The sequence below is a fragment of the Cetorhinus maximus genome, chromosome 32, assembly GCF_964194155.1.
Source record: "Cetorhinus maximus chromosome 32, sCetMax3.hap1.1, whole genome shotgun sequence".
In the NCBI taxonomy this organism is placed as follows: Eukaryota; Metazoa; Chordata; class Chondrichthyes; order Lamniformes; family Cetorhinidae; genus Cetorhinus; species Cetorhinus maximus.
In genome coordinates, this window is record NC_135910.1 from 2218979 (window position 1) to 2243076 (window position 24098).

Genomic DNA, 24098 nt, shown 5'->3' on the forward strand with positions numbered 1-24098 from the left:
ATGAGGAAAGGTTGGTCAGCCTTGGCTTGTATCTGCTTGAGTTTAGAAGAGTAAGAGGTGACTTAATTGAAACATATAAGATCCTGAGAGCACTTGACAGGGTGGATATGGAGAGGATGCTTCCTCTTGTGGGAGAATCTAGAATAGGGGTCACCCTTTTAAAATAAGGGATCGCCCATTTAAAACTGAGATGAGGTGCAATTTTTTGAGAGTTGAGTCTTTGGAACACTCTTCCTGAAAAGGTGGTGGAAGCAGAGCCTTTGAATATTTTTAAGGCAGAGGTGGATAGATTTTTGTTAAGCAAAGGGGTGATCAGGCATAGGCAGGATGCAGATTTGAGGTTACTATGAGATCAGCCATGATCTTATTAAATGATAGAGCAGGCTTGAGGTGCTGAATGGCCTACTGCTGCTCCTTGTTCATATGTTCATCCTAAGACGCTTCATGGGTGCTTTATAAAATGTTTACCTTTTGAGAAATTCGGGCATATGACCAAAAGCTTGGTCAGAAAGATAGGTTAAGGAACATTTTAAAGGAGGAAAGAGAGGTAGGGAAGCAAAAAAAATAGCTAAGTAATTCCAGAGCTGAAGACCTATGAAAAGCCAAGGCTGAAGCATTTGCAACAATCATCAGCCAGAGATACCAAGTGGATAATCCATCTCGACCTCCTGCTGATGTCCCCAGCATCACAGCGGCCGGTCTGCAGCTAATTTGATTCACTTCATGTGTTATCAAGAAATGGTTGTAGCCACTGAATACTGCAAAGATTATGGACCCTGCCAACATTCTGGCAACAGCACTGAAGACTTGTGCTCCAGAACTAGCTGCGCCCTTAGCCAACCTTTTCCAGTACAGCTACAACACTTGCATCTACCTGGCAATGTAGAAAATTACCCAAGTTATGTCTTGTCCACAAAAAGCAGGATAAATCCAACCTGACCAATTACTGCCCATCAGTATACTCTCGATCTTCAGCAAAGTAGTGGAAAGGTTTGTCGACAGTGCTATCAAGTGGCACTCAGAATCAACCTGCTCACGGATGCTCAGTTTGTGTTCAGGGGAGTGTCCTAGACCCAACCTTCATCAGTGACCTTCCCTCCATCTTAAGGTCAGAAGTGAGGATGATTGCACAGTATTCACCATTTGTGACTCCTCAGATACTGAACCAGTTTGTGCCCATATACAGCAAGAGCTGGACAACATTCAGGCTTGGGCTAATGTGTGGCACGAATGTTATTTTCCAATTAAATGTCAAGCAATGACCTCCAGCAAGAGAGAATCCAGCCATCTCCCCTTGACACTCAATGGTATTATCATCATTAGCTATCAACACCCTGGGGGTTACCATTTACCAGAAACTGAACTGGACTAGCCATATAAATACTGTGGCTACAAGAGCAGTATTTATAAGGTCAGAGGCTGGGAATTCTGTGGTGAGTAACTCTCCACCTGATTTTTCAAAGCCTGTTCACCATCTACAAAGCACAAGTCAGGAGTGTGATGGAATACTCTCCTGGATGAGTGCAGCTCCATCAATACTCAAGAAGCTTGACTCCATCCAGGACAGAGCAGCCTGCTTGATTGGCACTCCCTCCACCACTGACACACAGTGGCAGCAATTTTTGGCATCTACAAGATGTATTGCAGCACCTTACCAGGGCTTCTTCAACAGCAATTTGCCCAATTTGACTGAATTTTTCGAAGAGGTGACCAGGTGTGTAGATGAGGGCAATGCATTTGACATAGTCTACTTGGACTTCAGCAAGGCTTTTGATAGGGTCCCGTATGGGAGACTGATAACGAAAGTAAGAGCCCACGGGATCCAAGGCAATTTGGCACATTGGATCCAGAATTGGCTGAATGGCAGGAAGCCAAGGGTGATGGTCGAGGGGTGTTTTTGTGACTGGATGCCTGTGTCCAGTGGGGTTCCACAGGGATCGGTGTTGGGTCCCTTGCTAGTAGTATATATAAACAATTTATACTTGAATGTAGGAGGGTTGATCAGTAAGTTCGCGGCTGACACAAAATTGGTGGGGTGGTAAATAGTAAGGAGGATAGCCTTAGAATTTAGGAGGATATAGATGGGCTGGTCAAATGGGCTGATAAGTGGCAAATGGAATTTAATCCGGATAAGTGTGAGGTGATGCACTTGGGCAGGACAAACAAGGCACGGGAATACACGATGAATGGTAGGACCCTGGGAAGCACCGAGGATCAGACAGACCTTGGTGTGCATGTCCACCGGTCCCTTAAGGTAGTGGGACAGGTAGATAAGGTGGTTAAGAAGGCATATGGGATACTTGCCTTTATTAGCCAAGGCATAGAAAATAACAGCGTGGAAGTTATGCTAGAACTGTATAAAACGCTGGTTAGGCCACAGCTAGAGTATTGCGTGCAGTTCTGGAATCCGCATTATAGGAAGGCACTAGAGAGAGTCAGAGGAGATTTACCAGGATGTTGCCTGGGCTGGAGAGTTTTAGTTATGAGGAGAGATTGGATAGACTGGGGTTGTTTTCCCTGGAGCAGAGGAGATTGAGGGGGCGACATGATTGAGGTGTATAAAATTATGAGGGGCATAGATAGGGTAGACAGGAAGGAACTTTTCCCCTTGGTGGAGGGATCAATAACCAGGGGGCATAGATTTAAGGTAAGGGGCAGGAGGTTTAGAGGGGATGTGAGGAAGAATTTTTTTACCCAGACGGTGGTGGGAATCTGGAACTCTGCCTGAAAGGGTGGTAGAGACAAAAACCCTCATAACATTTAAGAAGTATTTGGATGTGCACTTGCAATGCCATGGCATACAAGGCTATGGGCATTGTGCTGGAAAATAGGATTAGAATAATTAGGCACTTGTTTGACTGACGCAGACTCGATGTGCTGTAGACCTCTATGGCTCTGAGCACTTTCCAAACCTACGACCTCCTACTACCTAGAAGGACGAGGGCAGTATATGTATGGGGGCCCAACCACCTGCAGGTTCTCCTCCAAGGCACACACCATCCTGACTTGGAACTGTGTAGCTGTTCCTTCACTGCTGCTGGGTCAAAATCCTGGAACTCCCTCCCAGACATCATTGTGGGTGTACCTATACCAAATGGACAGTAGCAGTTCAAGATGGCGGCTCACCACAATTTAAGGGCAATTAAGGATGGGCAATTTTTTAAAAAAAAAGTGATCCCCATGTCCCATGCAAAAAATTTTAAAAATAGCTAGAAACCAATGGTGGAGTGTGTTTTAAAATCTGGGACGCTCAAGAGACCAGGCTAGAAGTTGGAGAGATATCTGAGGACTTTGTGACTGGAGAAGTTCATGGAAATGGGGAGTTGCAAGGCCATGGAGGGACTTGAAAACAAGGATGAGAGTTTTAAAGGCGAGGTGTTTCTTAACTGGGAGCTGGTGTGGGACAGCAACAATTTGGGCAATGGATGGCCCTGGGTAATTCATGACCTATTCTTGGTGCAAGATAGGACACGCATTATGATACAGCCGATGATAAAGGCTGAGCTGCTCAAATCCCAGAGGGAAACTTGAAACAACTGTCAATCTATTTTTGCAATTTCTATGTTTGGAGATGCAAGCTTTGAATTCAGTAGCAATAAGACCACCGAGTCTTAAGAAGTTTTTTATGAAACTAAATTAAACACTTATTAATACAAGAAAAATTGTAAGCACATACATATGTTTTACAAAACTACTACAATAATAACTACAAAAATCCCCTTAATCTGACTGTCAGTTACACCCCCATTAAGGCAATAGTAAAACTCATAGATTTTAAAAGACCCCCCCAGGCAAAGCACATTTGACATTACGAATTCAAAATGAGGTTCCTTGCAGACACAGTTGGAGGCTACAGGCTGGTTAGATCTTAAATGCCTTTTGCCTTACACACACCAACTCCTTTTTATACCTAGCTTTTCCTTTGAATGTAAATTTCCCATAGTATTACTAGGTTTTTAATTTTACCTCTTCTAACAATAATACTTTCATCCCACTGATTTTATTAATAATATAAACATATTTGCTTGGCGTCTCCCAGCTAGGTGCAAGATTTTACTCCCACTCTTGAATGCTTTGTTCAACAAATGAAAATGTACACCTTTAACACCTACGTTTCTGAACTTCTCCATGTTTATCTAATAACCATTTCAAACTTACATCTTTCTATACATCAAAGCACACAGACTAGCTGGCTTTAATCCAGTTAAGACACACACACACACAGACACCACTAAACTCTATTTTAAATAATTTTCAATAGCATTCTAGATATTAATCTCTTCATGACACATGGGCAGCAGAGTTGTGGATGATCTCAAGTTGAGGATCGAACATGGGACACCAGTCAGGGGTGTGTTGGAATAGTTCAAGCCTAAAAATAACGAGGATTATGTTTTCAGTAGTTGATGAGCTCAGGAGCACAAAGTTGGGCAGTGCTATGGACGAGAGCAGGTCTAATTGCTCCACCAGCAGCAGTGGCGGATATTTAGAGAGGGAGAGCGCAGCCTAAGGGGGTAGACCCGATTGGGCAGTCGGGGTTGAAAAAGAATTGGGGAAGAGCATGGACCTGCTAAGAGAGTGATGTCACAGGACAGCATAACATTCGTTTAAACGAGGAGCCAGGAAGGTACAAATTTCAATCCGGGTAAGTATAAAAGCAAGTGTATGAATATGAGTAATAGCACAGAGCTCTAGAGGCATTGATTAAACTTAGTGGTTTAAACAAAATGCTATGTGTCATCCGTGTTTCCAACTGCTGAGTTTGGGATTTCTGAGCTTGAGGAGCTGCGGAGCATCAGAGAGGCTGTCTTTCCTGAATCGTACATTTGAGGAGGTGGCCACTGCAGAGGCAGTAAGAGTTCAGAATACTAGATGGGTGGCCATAGGGAGGAGGCAGGAAGTACAGGAGTCTTCATGGTGTGTCCCTTAACCGTTAGTCAGCATTGAAGATTGCTGGTAGTAATGACACCTTGAAGGAGTACAGTCTAGATCATGGCATTGAAGGGGGGGGGGAAGCAATAATGATTTGAAATGCTGTTGTTATAGGAGATTCCATAGTTGGGAGAGAGAGAGACATTTCTTTAACTGTCATCGTGAGCCTGCATTGTGTTGTGCTTCCCTGGTGTCAGGGTAAAGGGCATCAAGATGAGTATGCAGTATATCCTGCAGAGGTAAGGGAATGAATCAGAAGTTGTGGTAAATGTTGGTACCAGTAGCATAGAGCGGACAAGTATTGAGGCTCTATGGTCATGTTTTCAGGGGCTAGGGAGAAAGTTCAAAAAGTAGGACCTCAAAGGAAGTAACCTCTGATCATCCCTATCTTCCTATTCCTACTTTTTCCAGTGTTTAGTACTGGGAGGAATCAAATGTGTGGCTGGAGGCATGGTGCAGAAGAGAGGGCTTTAGACTCTTGAGCTATTGGGTTCAGTTCTGGTGCAGGTGGCATCTATTCAAAAGGGACCGTTTGCACCTCAAGAACTGGGACTAATAGCCTTGAGGTTCGCTTGTGTGGTTGGGGTGAGTTTAAATTAAATTAGCAAAGGATGGGCATCAGCATATAGAAATAGAAAAGGTGATTAAGGTGCATAAAGTTGGAAAGAACTAGAGAAGGGTCTAATTTCACATTAGTTAGGAGTGGACTTAAAGACAGATTTACAAAGTGTGGTGAATAAGGTTGGTGAGCTACAAGCACAAATAACTACATGGGGAATGTGATGTAATAATTGAAACATGGCTTAAAAGTTGGTGGAGACTGGGCACTTAATATTCAGGGATATAGTGTTCAGAAAAAGATATGGAAGAGAGATGGGGTAGTACTAATTGGGGAAGATATTGTAGCGTTTGAAAGAGGGGATGTCTTTGAGGGGACAAGGACAGAATTGATTTGGTAAGAGTTAAGAAGCAAAAGGATATTCATGTGATTGGGAGTATTCTTTAGGCCTCTAAACAGAGAGAGAGAGAGAGGAGCAAATCTGCAAGGAAATCAGATGTGCAAGAACTTTAGAGTGCTGATATTGGGGGATTTTAATTACCCAAATATCGATTGGGATATTAGAGTAAAGGGTAATGAGTGGGAGAAATTTCTGGTGTGTTCAGGAGGATTTCCTTGTTCGGAATATATGTTCTCAGCTCAACTAGAAAGGAGGCATTGCTGGATCTAGTTTTAGGGAATAAAGTGTCTTGGGGGAACACTTGGGTAAGAGTGATCATCATGTCATAAGAATTAGACTCCTAATGCAGAAGAGCAAGGAACATCCTAAAGTAAAATGTAGGAAGAGAGCTACTTCAATGGGATGAGAAGGCATCTAGTCAGGGTAAAATAGAACCAGAGACGTGAGAGGAAAAATTGTATTCTGTGGGGGTCATGGGGCAAGAGAGAATGCGATGAGCAGAAACACACTGCCAGTTGTATTTCTGTTTGCTTATACAAACTCACCAATGTCACACAGGACTGGCAAAATAAATGTCGGTTCAGTTTATTTGAAGATGTAGTACAGGATTGTTCAGCAGACAGATTTGCTATAAAGATTCAACAGCTATTGTTAACAAGAAAGTACAGCTGCAATTTCTTCACACCACATGCTACTACCTAAACTGAAAGCTCCTCTGAATGTCTGGTCACAGTTTATGTCCTGGCTACTTACTCATTAGCATAAGCAATATCAACACCAGTAGCAACTGGATAACACAGAATAGTTTATGAACTGAAGGCTGGTACATATTGCAATGTTTTAATGAAGAATGGTCATTTGGGTGAGGATTTGAACGATGTCTATATAACTAACTCTGATTTAGGTGCATTCTCAAGAACTTGGAGAGGTGAAAGAATTTTGTGCTGAATCACATCATGGGGGTAGGAAGGATTCTGTTTCATGTATAAGGACTTTGGAGAGGGTCCCAAACCCATGATCATCTTTCCTAAAACTGTTTGAATCCCTCCAGGTTCTGCCCCTGTCATAGTACAGATGTGACTGTGACAAAGGTGAACTATTCCTCCTTGTCCTTTTCAACTTGTCTGCAGCTTTTGGCTGTCCATAGCAGCAATCTCCAGCTTTCCTTTGCTGTCTACCTGGGTGGGATTGCAATTGCTTGGTTCCATTCTTGTCTAAATCATAGCCAGGGAATTACATGTGATAACTTTTTTTCCCTTGGCCTCCTTATTTCTTATCTACATGCTGATCCTTGGTGACATAATCTGAAAACACAGCATCAGTTTCGACATATATGCTGACGACACTGAACTCTAGCTCACCCTCACCTCTCCTAACCCCTCTGCTGTTGCTAAATTGTTTGACATCCAGAATTAGATGAGCAGAAATTTTCTTTAATTAAATATTAGAATGTTGTTTTCAGCTCCTGCAACAAACTCCATTCCCTAGCAACTGCCTGAGGCTGAACCAAACCGCTTGCAGACTTGGTGTCATATTTGACCCCAAGATGAGCTTCCAATTACATACCCCATCATCAATACTGCCTGTTTCCAACTCTACAATGCTTAACTCTGTCCTTGCAGCGTTAAAATGCTGCTGAAATCCTCATCCATGCCTCTGTGCCCAAATGGGATTGTTTCAACACACTCCAGGCCAGCATCTGATGCTGAGATTATCTAAGCTCTGCTCTTATCCTAACTCTCAAGTCCTGTTCACCTAGTGCTCTGCTCTTATCCTAACTCTCAAGTCCTGTTCACCTACAGTGACATCCAGTTAAGCAATGCCTTTTTAAAAAAATTCTCAGACTGTTTTCAAATCCCTCCCATGCCCTTGGCTTTTCTATCTCTAAACTCCTCCAGCTGAGCTATTCATGCCCCTCTAATTCTGATCTCTTGTACATTCTTGATGTCAGTCACTCTACCATTGGTGGCCATACCATCAGTTGCTATGGACCTAAGCTCTGGAGTTCCCTCCCTAAATTCCTTTGCCCCTCTAACTTGCTTTCTTCCTTTTAAGGCAGTCATTAAAACCTATCTCTTTTGACTAAACTTTTGGTCATCTGCCCTACTATCTTGTCTTTTTTTTATTCTTTCATGGTATCTCGGTATTGCTGGCGAGGCCATTTGTTGTCCATCCCTACTTGCCCTTGAGAGTGTGCAATCCATTTGGTGTAGTTATACTCTGTTGTTGGGAAGGGAGTTTCAGAATTTTGATCCAGTGACTGTGAAGGAACGGCAATACAGTTTGTCAGGATGGTGTGCGGCTTGGAGTGGAACTTGTAGGTGGTGGTATTCCCATGTGTTGCTGCCCTTGTTCTTCTAGGTGGTGGTTGTAGAGGTCATGAGTTTGGAAGGTGCTGTCAAAGGAACCTTGCGGATTTGTTGCAGTGCATCTTGTAGATGGCACACACTGCTGCCACTATGTGCTGGTGGTGAAGGAAGTGAATGTTTTAAGGTGGGTACATGGGGTGCCGATTTAAGTAGACTGCTTTGTCTTGGATGGTTCTGAGCTTTGAGTGTTGTTGGAGTAGCACTCATCCAGGCAAGTGGCAAGTATTCCATCACACTCCTCGCTTGTTCCTTGGAGATGGTAAATAGACTTTATGGAGTCAGGAGATGTGGCTCAAAATCAGATTTTTGCTTTATAATACTCTTTTTGAAGTACCTTGGGACATTTTATTATACATTAAAAGGCAGTTGAAGCATTGTATGGGTAGTTATTGAGGAAACTATAGCAGCCATTTTCATAAGATCCTGCAAAGAGCATAGAGGTGAATGGGTGTCTAATCTGCCTTTAGTGGTGTTAGCTGTGGGAGCAGTATTTACTACGAACTGGGAGAGGTGCATCTTCAAATTGCAGCTTAGTATAATTTTGGCAGGAAAAACAATTCATTCATAATTTATAAAAGTACATTTCATACCAGTCCAAACTTGACATTACATAATGATTCAGTTTCTTTCAATACAGTATGTGGCACTCTTGGATGTTTCACTACACTTGCAATATTCCAACTTATTTGCAATATTTCATTCATGTCAAACCATACAGCCTGAGGGGTTTTACAAGGTTACTGACTCCTTGGTGTACTATAGTGGGGTGGCCTTTCCCTGTTGAGCCTTTGTGACAGCTGCCCCAAGCTTTAGTCCCTCAACACACAGTCTTGGACTTTGGAATGTGCCAGTCTGCAGTATTTGGTTATCAACTGCTCTTTGCTCTGAAAGATCAGCAAGTTTCAGGCAGACCAAAAGAGTGGCTTCACCAATAGTCCTCCAACAGTTGATGTTTCGCTCTGTGCATGCCTCTAGGAATGCCCCATAGAGCACAGAGTCCTGTGTTAATGGTTAGGATGAACCTCAACAGAAACCACTGCATCCAGACCTCCTATGAAAGGGCACGTTCCAGATGGAGGTGGGACTGCATCCACCTTTAGGGTGAAACTTGGGATATGCAGGAAGGATCTGACAGGGAGGGCCCTTCTCACCATCAGCCAAGCTATGTCTTGGTGCTTGTTTGAAAGTTCTCCATTTCCCACAGGGCCTCAAATGTGATATGCAGACCACTGCCTGATGGAACTGTGATCAAAGGTGTTTTTCTGCAAAACCTTTCCATGAGGGGCAGTCCAAATGAATGGAGTGTTCCTTGGCAATGTGGCCAGCCAATCTTCACAACACCGGAGATGGAGAAACTTTGTTACTGGTGATGTTTGGTGTTTGCGTTCTGAGGGTCGGCGCACAGCTTGATGTACCCTCACAAAGGTGGTGTTCAAGATGTGGGCAATGTTGGACAGGTTTTTTTTTTCTCCTAGACATTTGTGTACATGGTCCAGGTAAAGTGGAAGATGGCTCAGCTGACTGCCATGGTGTGGCATCCTCTGATGGGGGAGCCCAGCCCATCAGTGCAAAAGATGAGGCTGAAGCGTTTGCAACAGTCTTCAGCCAGAAGTGCCACTTGTGACTCTTCAGATACTGAAGCAGTCCATGTCCAAATGCAGCAAGACCTGGATAATACCCAGGCTTGAGTTGATGTGTGGCTCAAATGTTACTTGCCACTTAAGTGCCAGGTAATGATCATTTCCAACAAGAGAGAACCAAACCACCATCCCTTGACATTCAATGGCATTACTGTCACTGAACCCCCAACTATCAAAATCAATGGGTTACCATTGGCCAGAAACTGAATTTGACTAGCCATATAAATGCTGTGGCCAAAAGAGCAGGTCTGAGGATGGGAATCCTGCAGTGAGTAACTTACCCTGCCCGCCCCCCACCAATTCCCCAAAGTCTGTCCACCATCTACAAGCTACAAGCCAGGAGTGTAATGGAATACTCTCTACTTGCCCGGATGAGTGCAGTTTCAACAAGAGTCAAGAAGCTTGACACTATCCAGGACAAAGTAGTCTGCTTGATTGGCACCCCATTCACAAACATTCACCCCCTCCACCACTGACACACAATGGCAGCAGTGTGTACCAGGAACTCACCAAGGCTCCTTGGACAGCACCTTCCAAACCCATGACCATTACGATCTAGAAGGCCAATAGCAGCAGACACATGGGGACATCACCACACACCACCCTGACTTGGAAATATGTTGCCGTTCCTTCTCTGTCGCTGAATTAAAATCCTGGAACCCCCTCCCTAATAGCATTGTGGGTATACCTACACCACATAGACTGCGGCAGTTCAAGAAGGCAGCTCACCACCACCTTCTCGAGGGCAATTAGGAATTGGCAATAGCCAGTGACGCCCACATCCAGTGAATGAGTTTTTTTTTAAAAAAAAGGTATGGGCCAGACTTGCATCACGTAGACTATCTAGAGTGCCTGATACCCAGAATGGAGGGAGAGTGCCACTTCGACATGCCTAGTTTTTATCTTACCATGGCTAAAGTCTCCTTCCAGTTTTTGGTGAAAATCCCAGCCCCCCTCAACCAAATTCCCAGCACCTTCAGGTAGCCTGACCTGATGAAGGGGACAAAGGATTGGTCAGTTCCCTCGTAAAGAGCATTGCCCCGTTCTTGCTGCATTTACTTTGGTTCCCAAGGCCAGTTCACCTTGGTTGCAGATGCTGATAAGTTTGCGAACAAACAGTAGATCCAAGCAGAAGATGGCAATGCTGTTCATGTACAGGGAGGCTTCTACCTGAGTGCCTCCACTGCCTGAGATTGTCACCCCTCTTATGCCCACGTCTTTCTTGATGGACTTGGAAAAAGATTTGATATAGCACATGAACAGGAGAAGGGGCAGCCCTGCCTGACTCCAGGTTTATTTGAGAAACTTCCTGGTTCCTGGTATTGATTGAAACTGTGCTACTGATATTTGTGTAGAGCAGTTGGATCCAATTGCGGATTCCCACCCAAAACCCTGTTTTTGGAGAGTTTGTCCATTGTGTTCATGTGCGATTATTCTGTTGAAGGCCTTTTCCTGGTCCAGGCTGCTGAGGCAGGTATCAACCACCCCCACACATGCAATCCTATCCCTGAATACTGTGAGGGTAGAGATCCTCCTGCTGGGTACAGTGCAAGTCTGATCGGGGACGGATCACCAACTCCAGAACACACTTGGCTCCGTTGGCGATGGCTGTGAACAGACTTTTGTAGTCTATGTTAAGCAGTGAGTTGGGCTACCAGTTTCTGATTCCTTCCTCACCCCCTTCAGCTTCGAGATGAGGATGATGATGCCTTTCTTCATGGATTCTGACATGTTGCCAGCCAGAAGTGTACCCCTGTACACTTCCAGCAGGTCTGGACTGATCCACTCCTACAGAGCCGAATACAACTTGTCCAGAGTTAGTAGTCTGTCCAGACTCCCACATGCTGTCGTCTAAACCCACTGTGATAGAGAATAGGAAAGACTGGGAAGTTGTGCTGTCTGCGGAATTAACAGCCTGGCATTAAGTATTTGTATTCTTAATGACCATTGGAATAGGCAAACAGACCTTGATTTGCCATCCTATCTGTGAAATAGCATCTCCAACAATGCAGCACTCTCTCTAGCGAAGATGGCATAGGAACCTCTCGGTAACCTTTTTAAAATTTTTGGTGATGGATCTTGCACAGGATGTCTTGACCCAAATAATAATAGACACATTAGACATGAGGGGTTTGAACATATAGTTGAGGGGGTGGGGGGAGAGAAATCATGAAGATGCCATTAGCCCTGCAAAATTGAAGAAATATGGAAATAATTACTTATATCTTGGGTTTCATTTGTGCTGGAAGTGGAGAAACATCTCAACTGCAGTGTGTAAGTATTGCTCAGTTAATCTTTGAAACCCTCCATTTTGTTAACAAGCATGCAATATATAATGAGCAATATTTAGATTTTGGAACATATAACTTAATTTGTATGCGCAAAATATATTGGTATTATAGGGCCCATGGAATTTTATAATATTGGAAGGAATTTTAGCAGCAAAAAGGTCACGAATCCCTGGCCTAGGACCTGATTAGTAGCCTTTCTTCTTTATATTCTGAGAGCCTCCACCACAATGTCTTGATAAGATGTCCATGATTTGGTGACTATGCGCATGCTTGTTGGTTAGTGTACATGATGCCTTTCTCTTCTCATTAGAATTGCAAGCCAGTTTTGCAGTATGAATTCAGGTTGCCATTTTGTTAGTGTTAACTAAGTTTCTCACATACATGGTGGCAGATTCTTCACTTAGACGAAGACCATACAATGCATATCGACAGCAATGCCATGCCCATATACTCCTTTGACATTGCTAGCTTATTGACTAATATGCTGCTTAAGGAAGCCATAGACATTTGCGCCACGTGACTGTCGTGCAAATCTAGACATGCCACCATTGTCTGAATCTGTATTAATTGAACTTATGAACTTAGCGACTCCCACAGTTGAGTTCAGCTTTAACAAAGCCATGTATGCTCAAATAGATGATGTTGCCATGGGATCCCCCTAGGCCCAGCTGTCGCTAAAAGTTTCATCAAAAAGTTGTTTCTCGTGGAAACCAATGTAATGACCCCTAACCACCACCACCACCTTGCATATTTCTAATACTTGGATGATGTGTTTGCTATATTTGAATCTGCAGCTGCATGTTAGAATTTCCTTACACTCCTTAATGGGCTCCACCCTGCACTCAGTTTCACCTTTGGAATGGAGCTGTCGAATGAGCTTCCTTTCCTTGACGTGCTGTTTGTGAAACCTGCTAATAGGTCCTCTACTACTGTCTACTGCAAGCCTAACTTCTCTGGTCAATATACGTGCTGGGATTCCTACAGTTCCACCCGCCATAAGATTGGCCTTTTTGGCAACCTTGTAAATAGGGCCTGAGCCATTTGCTCACCATGCAAGCTTGAAGTAGGACACATCAAAGCTATCCTGTGGGATAATGACTACTCTGATCAGATCGTTGTTTACTGTATATCACGCAGGCTCATGAATAGGCCTAAGGCTGCCACTTTTGGCCCTGAAAAGTGCCCAGTCTACCTCTGATTACCCTGGAAGGGCAAGGTGTTCTATTTTATATTTTAAAAAAATTGAGCAATAGCTGTTTCACACTACTATTATGCAGTAGCAACACTAGAGATATTTTCCACTGACAAGATGCTGCCGTCAAGCCAAAAAGGCAATATGCCTGTCTCACAACTGAGTAATATGGTACATGAACTTCAATGCTGATATGATGCCAGGTATATACTGCATATGTCCCAACGACTGGTGGATTATATCAAACAGCACACCCCTTTGGCTGTTCGCAATAGGCAGAGCACTTGCCATCCTCTACCCGCCCATGCTTGCAAAACACAGAACATCATGTCTAACATTAAATGAGAATCCACGATTGGATAGCATTCATTGAATAGCCCTGAGTGTGCTAAAAATTACACTAAACCAATTTAAGATTATTAGTGGGCTTGTAATGTGGCTCATATATGCTTGCTGCAAGCTACATATATTTATATACTGTTGTGACATGGCAGATGAGGTGTGCCAGGCAGATCAGATCCATGAGGGAAACTTGATCACGCGGTCAAACTCTTTTGCAAGTTGTATTTTTTATTTATTTCAAGACGCGTGCCCTGAATTCAGAAGCAATAAGACTACCGCGACTTTAGAGGTTTTTAGAAAACAAAATTAAACATCTATTAACAAAAGATTTCAAGCACACACATGGGTTTACAAATTACTACTATAATAACTCCTAAAACCCCTAATTAACCTGGCTCCCAGTTACACCTCCATTAAGGCAACAGTAAAAACAAATACATTTAATAGACCCAGGCAAAGCAGCTTGATACCTGGACAGTGAGGTTCAAAGTGAGTTTTCACAGCTTCGGTTCCTGTAGACAGCAACTTGATGCACAGAGGCTGGAGACTTTACACACTTGGGTTAGATCTTAGAATGCCTTCCCCTCCTACACATAGCCTTCTTTCCTTTATACCTGTTTTTCCTTTTTAATGCAAATTCCATTGTTCTCATATGTTTTGCAACTTTACTTTTCTCATAATACAAATATTTTCATGGCACTAATTTTATCAGTAACCTTTGGGGAAAAATAAACACTGTTTGTCTTAGCTTCTTCTGGCTAGTTGTAACATCTTACCATCTCTTTGAAATTCAACCTAATTTATCTAAAAATGCAAATGTTCCTTACACCTCACATTCTAAAACTTCAGCCATGTTTACTTGTTTAGCATTTCAAAGCTAGCTTCTTTCTGATAACTCAACTCAAAGCCTCCAGACCAGCTGTCTCCAATTCAATTAAATCCCCCACACACATACACAAAGAGAAACTAATCCAAACCCTGCTATTAACCCACTTTTACAATAAATCACAACATTATGAAAATTTTTAGATTTTTATGACAATACAATACAATATGGTCAACAAGCCCAGGTCTTTTTCAGTTAAATTAAACCTTGGGCGATAACTGTTCCCTGGTGTATTCTCCATGGCAATGTCTCAACCAATCAGTCCACTTGCCAAACAGTCAGCACCCTTTTTTTCTTGTGTAGTATAAATTGTTGATCCTTTGAGATTTTGGCGTTTTTGCATCTGTTCTAATGAGTGCAAGATGAAAAGTTAGCTGAACATCTGTCATTGGGAAAATGTTGGAATTATTATAAAGGATGTAATAGCAGAGAATTTAGAAATACATAATCTAATCAATAAAATCTAATCTAATAAAAGAATCAGCATGGCTTCATGAAGGGGAAATAATGTCAACAAATTTATTAGAATTCTTTGAGGAGGCAACAAGCAGGATAGATAAAGGGGAACCAGTAGACGTAATATATTTGGATTTCCAAGAGGCGTTCGATAATGTACCACACATAAGGCAACTTAATAAGATAAGAGCCCATATACTACATGTGGTAGTATATTAGCATGGATAGAGGATTGGTTAAGTAATAGAAGACAGAGTTGGGATAAGGAGGGGGGCATTTTTGGAATGGCAACCTGTAACCACTGGAGTGCCACAGGGATCAGTGCTGGGGCCTCAATTATTTACAATATACATTAATGACTTAAATGAACAAAGTGAATGCACTATCGCCAAGTTTGTGGATGACACAAAAATAGATGGGAAGGCAAGTGGTGAGGATGACACAAGTCTACAGAGGGATATAGACAGGTTAATTGAGTGGGCAACAACTTGGCAGATGGAGCGTAATGTAGGAAAATGTGATGTTATGCACTTTGGCAGGAAGAATAGAGGAACTGAATATTATTTAAATGGAGAAAGACTGCAGAAAGCTGCAGCACAGAGGGATTTGGGAGTCCTTGCGCATGAATCCCAAAAAAGCTAACGTACAAGTTGAACAGGTAATAGGGAAGGCAAATGGAATGTTAGCCTTTATTTCAAAAGGAATGGATTTTAAAATTAGGGAAGCCTTGCTAAAGAATATACAAAAGCGCTAGTTAGACCACACCTAGAATACTGTGAACAGTTTTGGTCCCCTTATCTAAGGAAATATGCTAGTATTGGAGGCAGCCCAGAGAAGGTTCACTAGGTTGATCCTGGATATGGAGGGATTTTCTTATGAGGAGAGGTTGAGTAGGTTGGGCCTGTATTCACTGGAATTTAGAAGACTGAGGGGTGACCTTATTGAAACATAAGATTCTTAGGGGGCTTGACAGGGTAGATGCTAAGAGGTTTTTTCCCCTTGTGGGAGAGCCTAGGACTAGGGGGCATAATCTCAGAGTAAGGGGTCACCCATTTAAAATAGAGATGAGGAGGCATTTCTTCTCTGAGGGTAGTCAATCTGTGGAATTCTTTACCACAGAGGGTTGTAGAAGCTGGGTCGTTAAGCATATTTAAGGCTGAGATAGACAGATTTTTAATCAATAAGGGAATTGAGGGTTTTGGGGAAAAGGCAGGAAAGTGGAGTTGAGGAATATCAAATCAGCCATGATCTCATTGGATGGTGGAGCAGACTCGATGGGCCGAATTGCCTACTTCTGCTCCTACGTCTTATGGCTTTAAAAGCTTCGACAGCATGTGTCTTTTCAGCAATAACTTGTATAGCACCTTTAACAATACCCTAAGGCGCCTCAACAGGAGGGTTGGAGCAAAATTAGACCACTGAACCATATTAGGGGGGATAGATAGATAAAAGCACGGTCAAAGAGGTAACTTTTAATGAGTGTCTTAAAGGAAGTAGAGAGATGGAAGTTTCAAAAGAACAAAGAAAAGTACAGCACAGGAACAGGCCCTTCGGCCCTCCAAGCCTGCGCCAATTGTATTGACTGTCAAACTAAAACATTTTGCACTTCCGGGGTCCGTATCCCTCTATTCCCATATTTGTCAAGCTGCCTCTTAAACGCCAATCTCGTACTTGCTTCCACCGCCTCCTCTGGCAGCAAATTCCAGACACTCACTACCCTCTGCGTAAAAAAAACTTGCCTCGCACATCTCCTCCTCTAAAGATTTCTCCTCTCACCTTAAATCTATGTCCCCTGGTAATTGACTCTTCCACCCTGGGAAAAAGCTTCTGACTATCTACTCTGTCCATGCCACTCATAACTTTGTAAACTTCTATCAAGTCGCCCCTCAATCTCTGTTGCTCTAGTGAGAACAATCTGAGTTTCTCCAAACTCTCCTCATAGCTAATAACCTCCAGACCCGGCAGCATCCTGGTAAACCACCTCTGCACCCTCTCCAACACCTCCATATCCTTCTAGTAATGTGGCGACCAGAATTGCACGCAATATTCCAAATGTGGCCTAACCAAGGTTCTATACAGCTGCAGCATGACTTCCCAGCTTTTATACTCCATACCCCTGCCGATGAAAGCAAGCATGCCATGTACCTTCCTGATTACCTTATCCACCTGCGTTGCCACTTTCAGTGACCTGTGGACCTGTACACCCAGATCCCTCTGCCTGTCGATGCACTTAAGGGTTCTGCCATTTACTGTATAATTCCTACCTGTATTAGACCTTCCAAAATGCATTACCTCGCATTTATCTGGATTAAACTCCATCTGCCATTTCTCCGCCCAAGTCTCCGACCGATCTATATCCCGTTGTATCCTTTGACAATCCTCTTCACTATCTGCAACTCCTCCAACCTTACTGTCGTTTGCAAACTTACTAATTAGCCCAGTTACATTTTCCTCCAAATCATTTACATATACTACAAACAGCAAAGGTCCCAGCACTGATCCCTGCGGAACACCACTAGCCACAGCTCTCCATTCAGCAAAGCACCCTTCCACTGCTACCCTCTGTCTTCTATGACCAAGCTAATTCTGTATCCATCTTGCCAGCTCACCTCTGATCCCGTGCGACTTTACCTTCTGTACCAGTCTGCCATTAGGGACCTTGTCAAAGGCCTTACTGAAATCCATGTAGATAACATCCACTGCCCTTCCATCGTCGATCATCTTTGTCACTTCCTCGAAAAACTTGGTCAAGTTAGTGGGACACGACCTCCCCTTCACAAAACCATGCTACCTCTCACTAATACGCCCATTTGCTTCCAAATCATAGTAAATCCTTTCACGAAGAATCTTCTCCAATAATTTCCCTACCACCGACGTAAGGCTCATTGGCCTGTAATTTCCTGGATTATCCCTGCTACCCTTCTTAAACAATGGAACAACATTGGCCATTCTCCAGTCCTCTGGGATCTCACCAGTAGCCAGTGAGGATGCAAAGATTTCTGTCAAGGCCCCAGCAATCTCCTCCCTTGCCTCCCTCAGTACTCTGGGGTAGATCCCATCTGGCCCTGGGGATTTATCCATCTTAATATTGTTCAAGACGCCTAACACCTCTTTTTTGATCTCAACATGGCCAGGCTATCTACACACTCTTCCCTAGACAAATCGACCGCTGAGTCCTTCTCTTTGGTGAATACTGATGAGAAGTACTCATTTAGTATCTCTCCTATTTCTCCTGGCTCCACACACAGATTCCCACCTCTGTCCCTGAGTGGGCCTACCCTTTCCCTGTCTACCCTCTTGCTTTTTACATATGTATACGTAAGGCAGTTCCAGAGCTTGGGGCATAGGCAGCTGAAGAAATAGCCACCATTAGTGGGGCAATTAAAATCCAGGATCCTCAAGAGGCCAGAATTTGATGGGTGCAGATATCTCTGAGGGAAGCGTGTGGGAGGAGATTGGCATCCGAATGGCATGCAGTGACTAGTGGGCTACCGCAGGGATCGGTGCTGGGACCCCAGCAATTCACAATATATATTAATGATTTAGATGAGGGAACTAAATGTAATATCTCCAAATTTGCAGATGACACAAAGCTGGATGGGAGGGTGAGCTGTAAGGAGGATGCAGAGATGCTTCAGTGTGATTTGGACAAGCTGAGGGAGTGGGCAAATGCATGGCAGATACAGTATAATGTGGATAAATGTGAGGTTATCCACTTTGGTAGCAAAAACAGGAAGGCAGATTATTATCTGAATGGCTATAAATTGAGAGAGGGGAATGTGCAACGAGACCTGGGTGTCCTCGTACACCAGTCACTGAGGGTAAGCATGCAGGTGCAGCAGGCAGTAAAGAAGGCCTTCATAGCGAGAGGATTCGAGTACAGGAGCAGGGATGTCTTGCTGCAATTATACAGGGCCTTGGTGAGACCACACCTGGAATATTGTGTGCAGTTTTGGTCTTTTGGAGGAAAGATGTTCTTGCGAAAGAGGGAGTGCAGTGAAGGTTTACCAGACTGATTCATGGGATGGCGGGACTGACATATGAGGAGAGATTGAGTTGGCTAGGATTATATTCGCTGCAGTTCAGAAGCTTGAGGGGGGATCTCATAGAAACCTATAAAATTCCAACAGGACTAGACAGGGTAGATGCAGGAAGGATGTTCCCAATGATGGGGAGTCCAGAACCAGGGGTCACGGTCTGAGGATACGGGGTAGATCATTTAGGACTGAGATGAGAAATTTCTTCACCCAGAGAGTAGTGAGCCTGTGGAATTTGCTACCACAGAAAGTAGTTGAGGCCAAAACATTGTATGTTTTCAAGAGGAGTTAGATATAGCTCTTGGGGCGAAAGGGATCAAAGGATATGGAGAGAAAGCAGGAGCAGGCTATTGAGTTGGATGATCAGCCATGATCATGATGAATGGCGGAGCAGGCTCGAATGGCCTACTCCTGCTCCTATTTTCTATGTTTCTGTGTTTTTACAGATGGGAGTGAGGCCATGAGAAATTTGGAAACCAGGATGAGAATTTTAAAATCAAGGTGGCACCAGTCAAGCAACAGTATAGGTCAGTTAGCACAGAGATAATGGGTAGATGGAAATTGTTGCAAGAAAGAGCACAGACAGCAAACCTTTTAATTACGTTAAGTTTACAGAGGGTGGAACACCCTCTTGTCTGGACAAACCAAGAGCTTGTAGGAATAACCACATCTAGGTTATGAATGAGGGTTTCAGCAGAGCATGAGCCGATGCTGGGGCAAAGTTGGGTTATGTTACGGAAGTAGAAGTAGGTGATGGTGCTTATATGTGATTGGAAAAAGAGTTGCTAGGGAGAAGGATGGAGTTGATAGCTATAGAATGGAGTTTGTCATGGGGACCACAGACAATGGCTTTGGTCTCCATGATGTTTAATAGAAACAAATTCCTGCTCATCTTATACTGAATGTTTGATAACTTGGCAACAGTGGAGGAGTCAAGAGAGGGTGGTGAGGTCAGGCTGAGTGCCCTTGATGTAAATATGAAAACTAACTATGCTTACAAATGAGGGGCTGCGTGTAGATGAGAAATAGAAGGACCTCAAGGAAAGACTTTGAGAAACACCAGATGTAACAGTATGGGAGGGGGGAAAAGAAGCATGTCATATTCTGGCTACAATTAGATAAGAATAGAACCAGGCTAATGCAGTTCCACCCAGGTGGATGATGATGGAGAGATTTTGGAGAATGGTAATATGGCCAACCATGTCAGAGGCTGTAAACACGTCAAGTAACACTTTATTGATGAAAGATGTTCTTCTGTATATAAACATATAGGATATACTGGAGTGCTTATTGCTTTCAATAATCTGCTGCTGACGTGATAAAATCTTTCCATATTTAATAAAAGTTCTTTCTCCATAGCCCCATAAAATTAACCTTTTTTTAAGTTCAGATCCAATTCCCTTTTGGAAGTTACTGTTTATTGAGGCTGCTTCCAATGCCCTTTCAGGCAATGCATTCCAGATCTTCTCAACATGTTGAGTAAAACAAAAAAGCTTTCGGTTTTCTTGGTTGGCTTCTATTTTTGCTAATAAGATTTTAAACAATAGATTTAAAATTAATCTAATTAATTTGGCAACTAACATCACCGTGGATGGAGGTTACAGAACTTGTAACTTGATGTTGATCAAAATATAAGCAAGCTGTACTTCAGCTTTTAAGCTGCATATTGCTATTATTGAATTAGCTTGCTCTATTATTGTTTAATAAGTTTGATTTAAGCCTGAGGTGAATAGCCAGATGTTTGCAGAGTTGGGAACACTCTGCGGCCCTAAAAAAAAAACAAACAATGGCAGGGGGGACCCAGATGCAGAAATACAGCCCCCATTTCAACAGATGGCAATTTTTGAAAGCAGGAGGAAGGAGGTGGGTGTGACCCATGCAAGGAATTCTGAACTCTGGGCCATTAGAACTTAGTGCTGAGTTCAAACAGAGCCTATTTTGGCTGGTCCAAGGGTCTTGACTCGCAGTGTGGGAGTAATAAATTAGACGTAAATGCTCTTGAGGGGTGGATACAGTCTCAGTGTCATGACCTGAAGTTTTTAGATCCCCTGCTCTTTTCATGAAAAAAAAACAGGCAGAAGCTCAGAGCTTTAAAAAGAAAACCCATTGCTGGACTGCTTTGACAGATCATCTGGTGTAGGTTTTTAAAAAAAAAACTATTTGGTCATGCAGTTCTGATAAGCGTTCTTTGCCATTTCCTCGAGGGCTACTGTGAAGCCGGCTGGGAGATCAGAGTTCGCAGTTTATCTGTGTGGGGCCCCGATAGAAGTTTCTTTCAAATCTCAAGCTTCTCATAAAGCTTTGAATGGGAGGTTTTTTCATTATCATGTGGGTAGGAGTGACATTATTAGATTGTGGGGATGGCTCCTGAGACCTGCTCATGGTGAGTGGCTATGGAGATGGCATGGGGATATGAGTGGACATGAGTTGGCATGAAAGGAGCATAGAGCTGGGTGAGGGTTAGAGGGCATAACAACTTCTAAACAACTGGGGTTAAGTCCCAGAGAACCAAAGCGGGCCTTCTAACCAGCTGCCTAAGCACTCTCCTTCCCTTGGCTTCTTAGGATCTGCTTCTGGGGTCAGCGGGTCCAACTCTATCCCACCCCTGTCTTCCCCAGAGCTCTTTAAACTGAGGTGGGTCTGCCGAGTCGGGAAATTTCCCGACTCAAGCTACCTGCCTCAGTAGTGAAAATTCAACCCGGAGCCTAGTGTAGTATTCTGTGTCTTCCAAAGATTAGGAGAAGCATGTGGTAAAACCAGTAGTTGAAATAAACTGAGTGTTTCTCTGGGCAAGTGGAAATGCTTTCTCATGGAGAAATGTCAATGGAGGTAGTCATGGATCATCTGAGTGTCATCTGAAACACAAATCATAAGCAAATTGGCATAGGGTAGATAAGATCAGAGAATTGAATGCATGGCTCAAAGATTGGTGTGGAAGAATTGGGTTTCAATTCAATTGGCACTAGCACTAGTACTGGAGAAAGAAGGACCTGTACCTGGGACTGAGTCCTGGCAAATCATTTAATTAAAGAGGGCTTTAAACTAAATTTGGCAGTGATATGGGTGAACCAATAGCACAAATTTAAAGAAATGGGCACGATTGTGATAGTCATTACAGAGACGTAGTTGCAAGTTGACCAAGGCTGGGTACTGAATATTCAAGGGTTTTTTTTGGCATTTTTTTGAAAAGATAGGAAGAAAGAAAAATGAGGTGTGGTAGCTTTGTTAATAAAGTTTGAGGTCAGTGCAGTAGTGAGAAATTATTTTGGCTTGGAAGATCAAGGTATAGAATCGGAGTAGAAATAAGCAGCAAGGGAAAAAACTCACTGGTATGAGTAGTTTGTAGGACCCCAAACAGTTGATACACTGTTGGACAGAATATAAATTGAGAAATAACAGGGGCTTATAAGAAAGATATTGAAATAATCCTGGGTGATTTGAATCATTTTCAGTTCAATTAGTACAATATACTGTGGTGGCCTTGAGGATGAATTCATCTCCATTTGGGGTAGTTTCTTAGAACAATGTGTTCTGGAACTGACCAGGAAAAAGGATATTTTAGACCTGGTAATATGTAATGAGACAGGATTAATTAATGACCTCATAGTAAAGGATCCCCTAGGGAAGAATGATCATAACATAATAGAATTTCACATTTAGTTTTAAGGTGAGAAACCTGGGTCTGGAACTAGTGCTTAACTTTGTAATTGCCTTTAAGTTTATGAAGGCAGGGTTTGGTGCAGTGGACTGGGAAAGTAGGTTAAAAGGTAAGATGGTAAAGAAGCAGTGGCAGGCATTTAAGGAGATATTTCATAACTCTCAACAAAGCAATATTCAATTAAAAAGACTCTACAAGAAGGATGCACTTCAGTGACTAACTAAAGAAGTTAAAGATGGGATCAAATTGAAAAAAGGTGTAAAATACTCCAGATTAGTGGTAGGCCAGAAGAACTTTATAAACCAGCAAAAAATGACTAAAAGAAGTAATAGAGGGAGAAATTAGAACAAGAGTAAACTAGCTAGAAATAAAAGACAGACAGTAAAAGTTTCTACAAGTATGTAGAAAGGAAAAGAGTAGCTTAGTGAGACCGGAGAATTAATGTGAAACAAGGAAGTGACAGAGACTTTGCACAAGTATTTTGTATGTGTCTTCATAGTAGAAGACAAGGGAGGTAGGAACTTTAAAACAATTACTATACTGAAGAAAAAATACTAGGAAAACTAATGGGGCTAAGGGCTGACAAGTCCCCCGAATCTGATGGCCTGCATCCTAGAGTCTTAAAAAACGTGGCTTCAGAGATGGTGGATGTATGGGTTGTAATCTTCCAAAATTTCCTGGATCCTGGAAAGGACCCAGTGGATTGGAAAACCACAAATATAACACCACTATTCAAGAAAGGAGGGAGACGGAAAGCAGGAAACTAGACAAGTTAGCCTAACGTCTGTCACTGGGGGAAAATGCTGGAATCCATTATTAAGGAAGTAGTCGCAAGATATGTAGAAAATCATAATAAAATCGGGCAGAGTCAACATGGTTCTATGAAAGGGAGATTGTGTTTGACAAATTTATTAGAGTACTTTTGAGGATGTAACAAAAAGGGTGGATAAAGAGGAACCAGTAGATGTGATGTGTTTGGATTTCCAAAACTGATTCAATAAATTGCCACAAAAGATTACTACACAAGAGAAGAGCTCATTGTGTTGCGGGTAATATATAAACATGGATAGAGAATTGGCTAGCTAACAAGAAACTAAGATTTGGGATAAATGGGTCATTTTTAGGTTGGCAGACCATAACTAGTGGGGTGCCTGAGGGTTAGTGCTCAGGACTCGACTGTTTGCAAGCCCTATTAATGACTTGAATGTATCATCAGCAAGCTTGGCTACAATACAAAAATAGTTAGGAAAGCATGTTGAAGGGGTCAGAGTCTGCAAAGGGATATAGTTTAGTGAGTGGGCTAAAATTTGGCAGATGGAATTTAATGTGGCGAAAA

The 24098-nt window shown here is 42.8% G+C and overlaps 1 protein-coding gene across 5 annotated transcripts in view; it reads left to right on the forward strand.

The window, feature by feature from the left end:
• The window catches only part of LOC144671332 (mitogen-activated protein kinase-binding protein 1-like), a 149490-nt gene that overhangs the window by 20939 nt on the left and 104453 nt on the right, over positions 1-24098 (forward strand). The window lies entirely within an intron of this gene.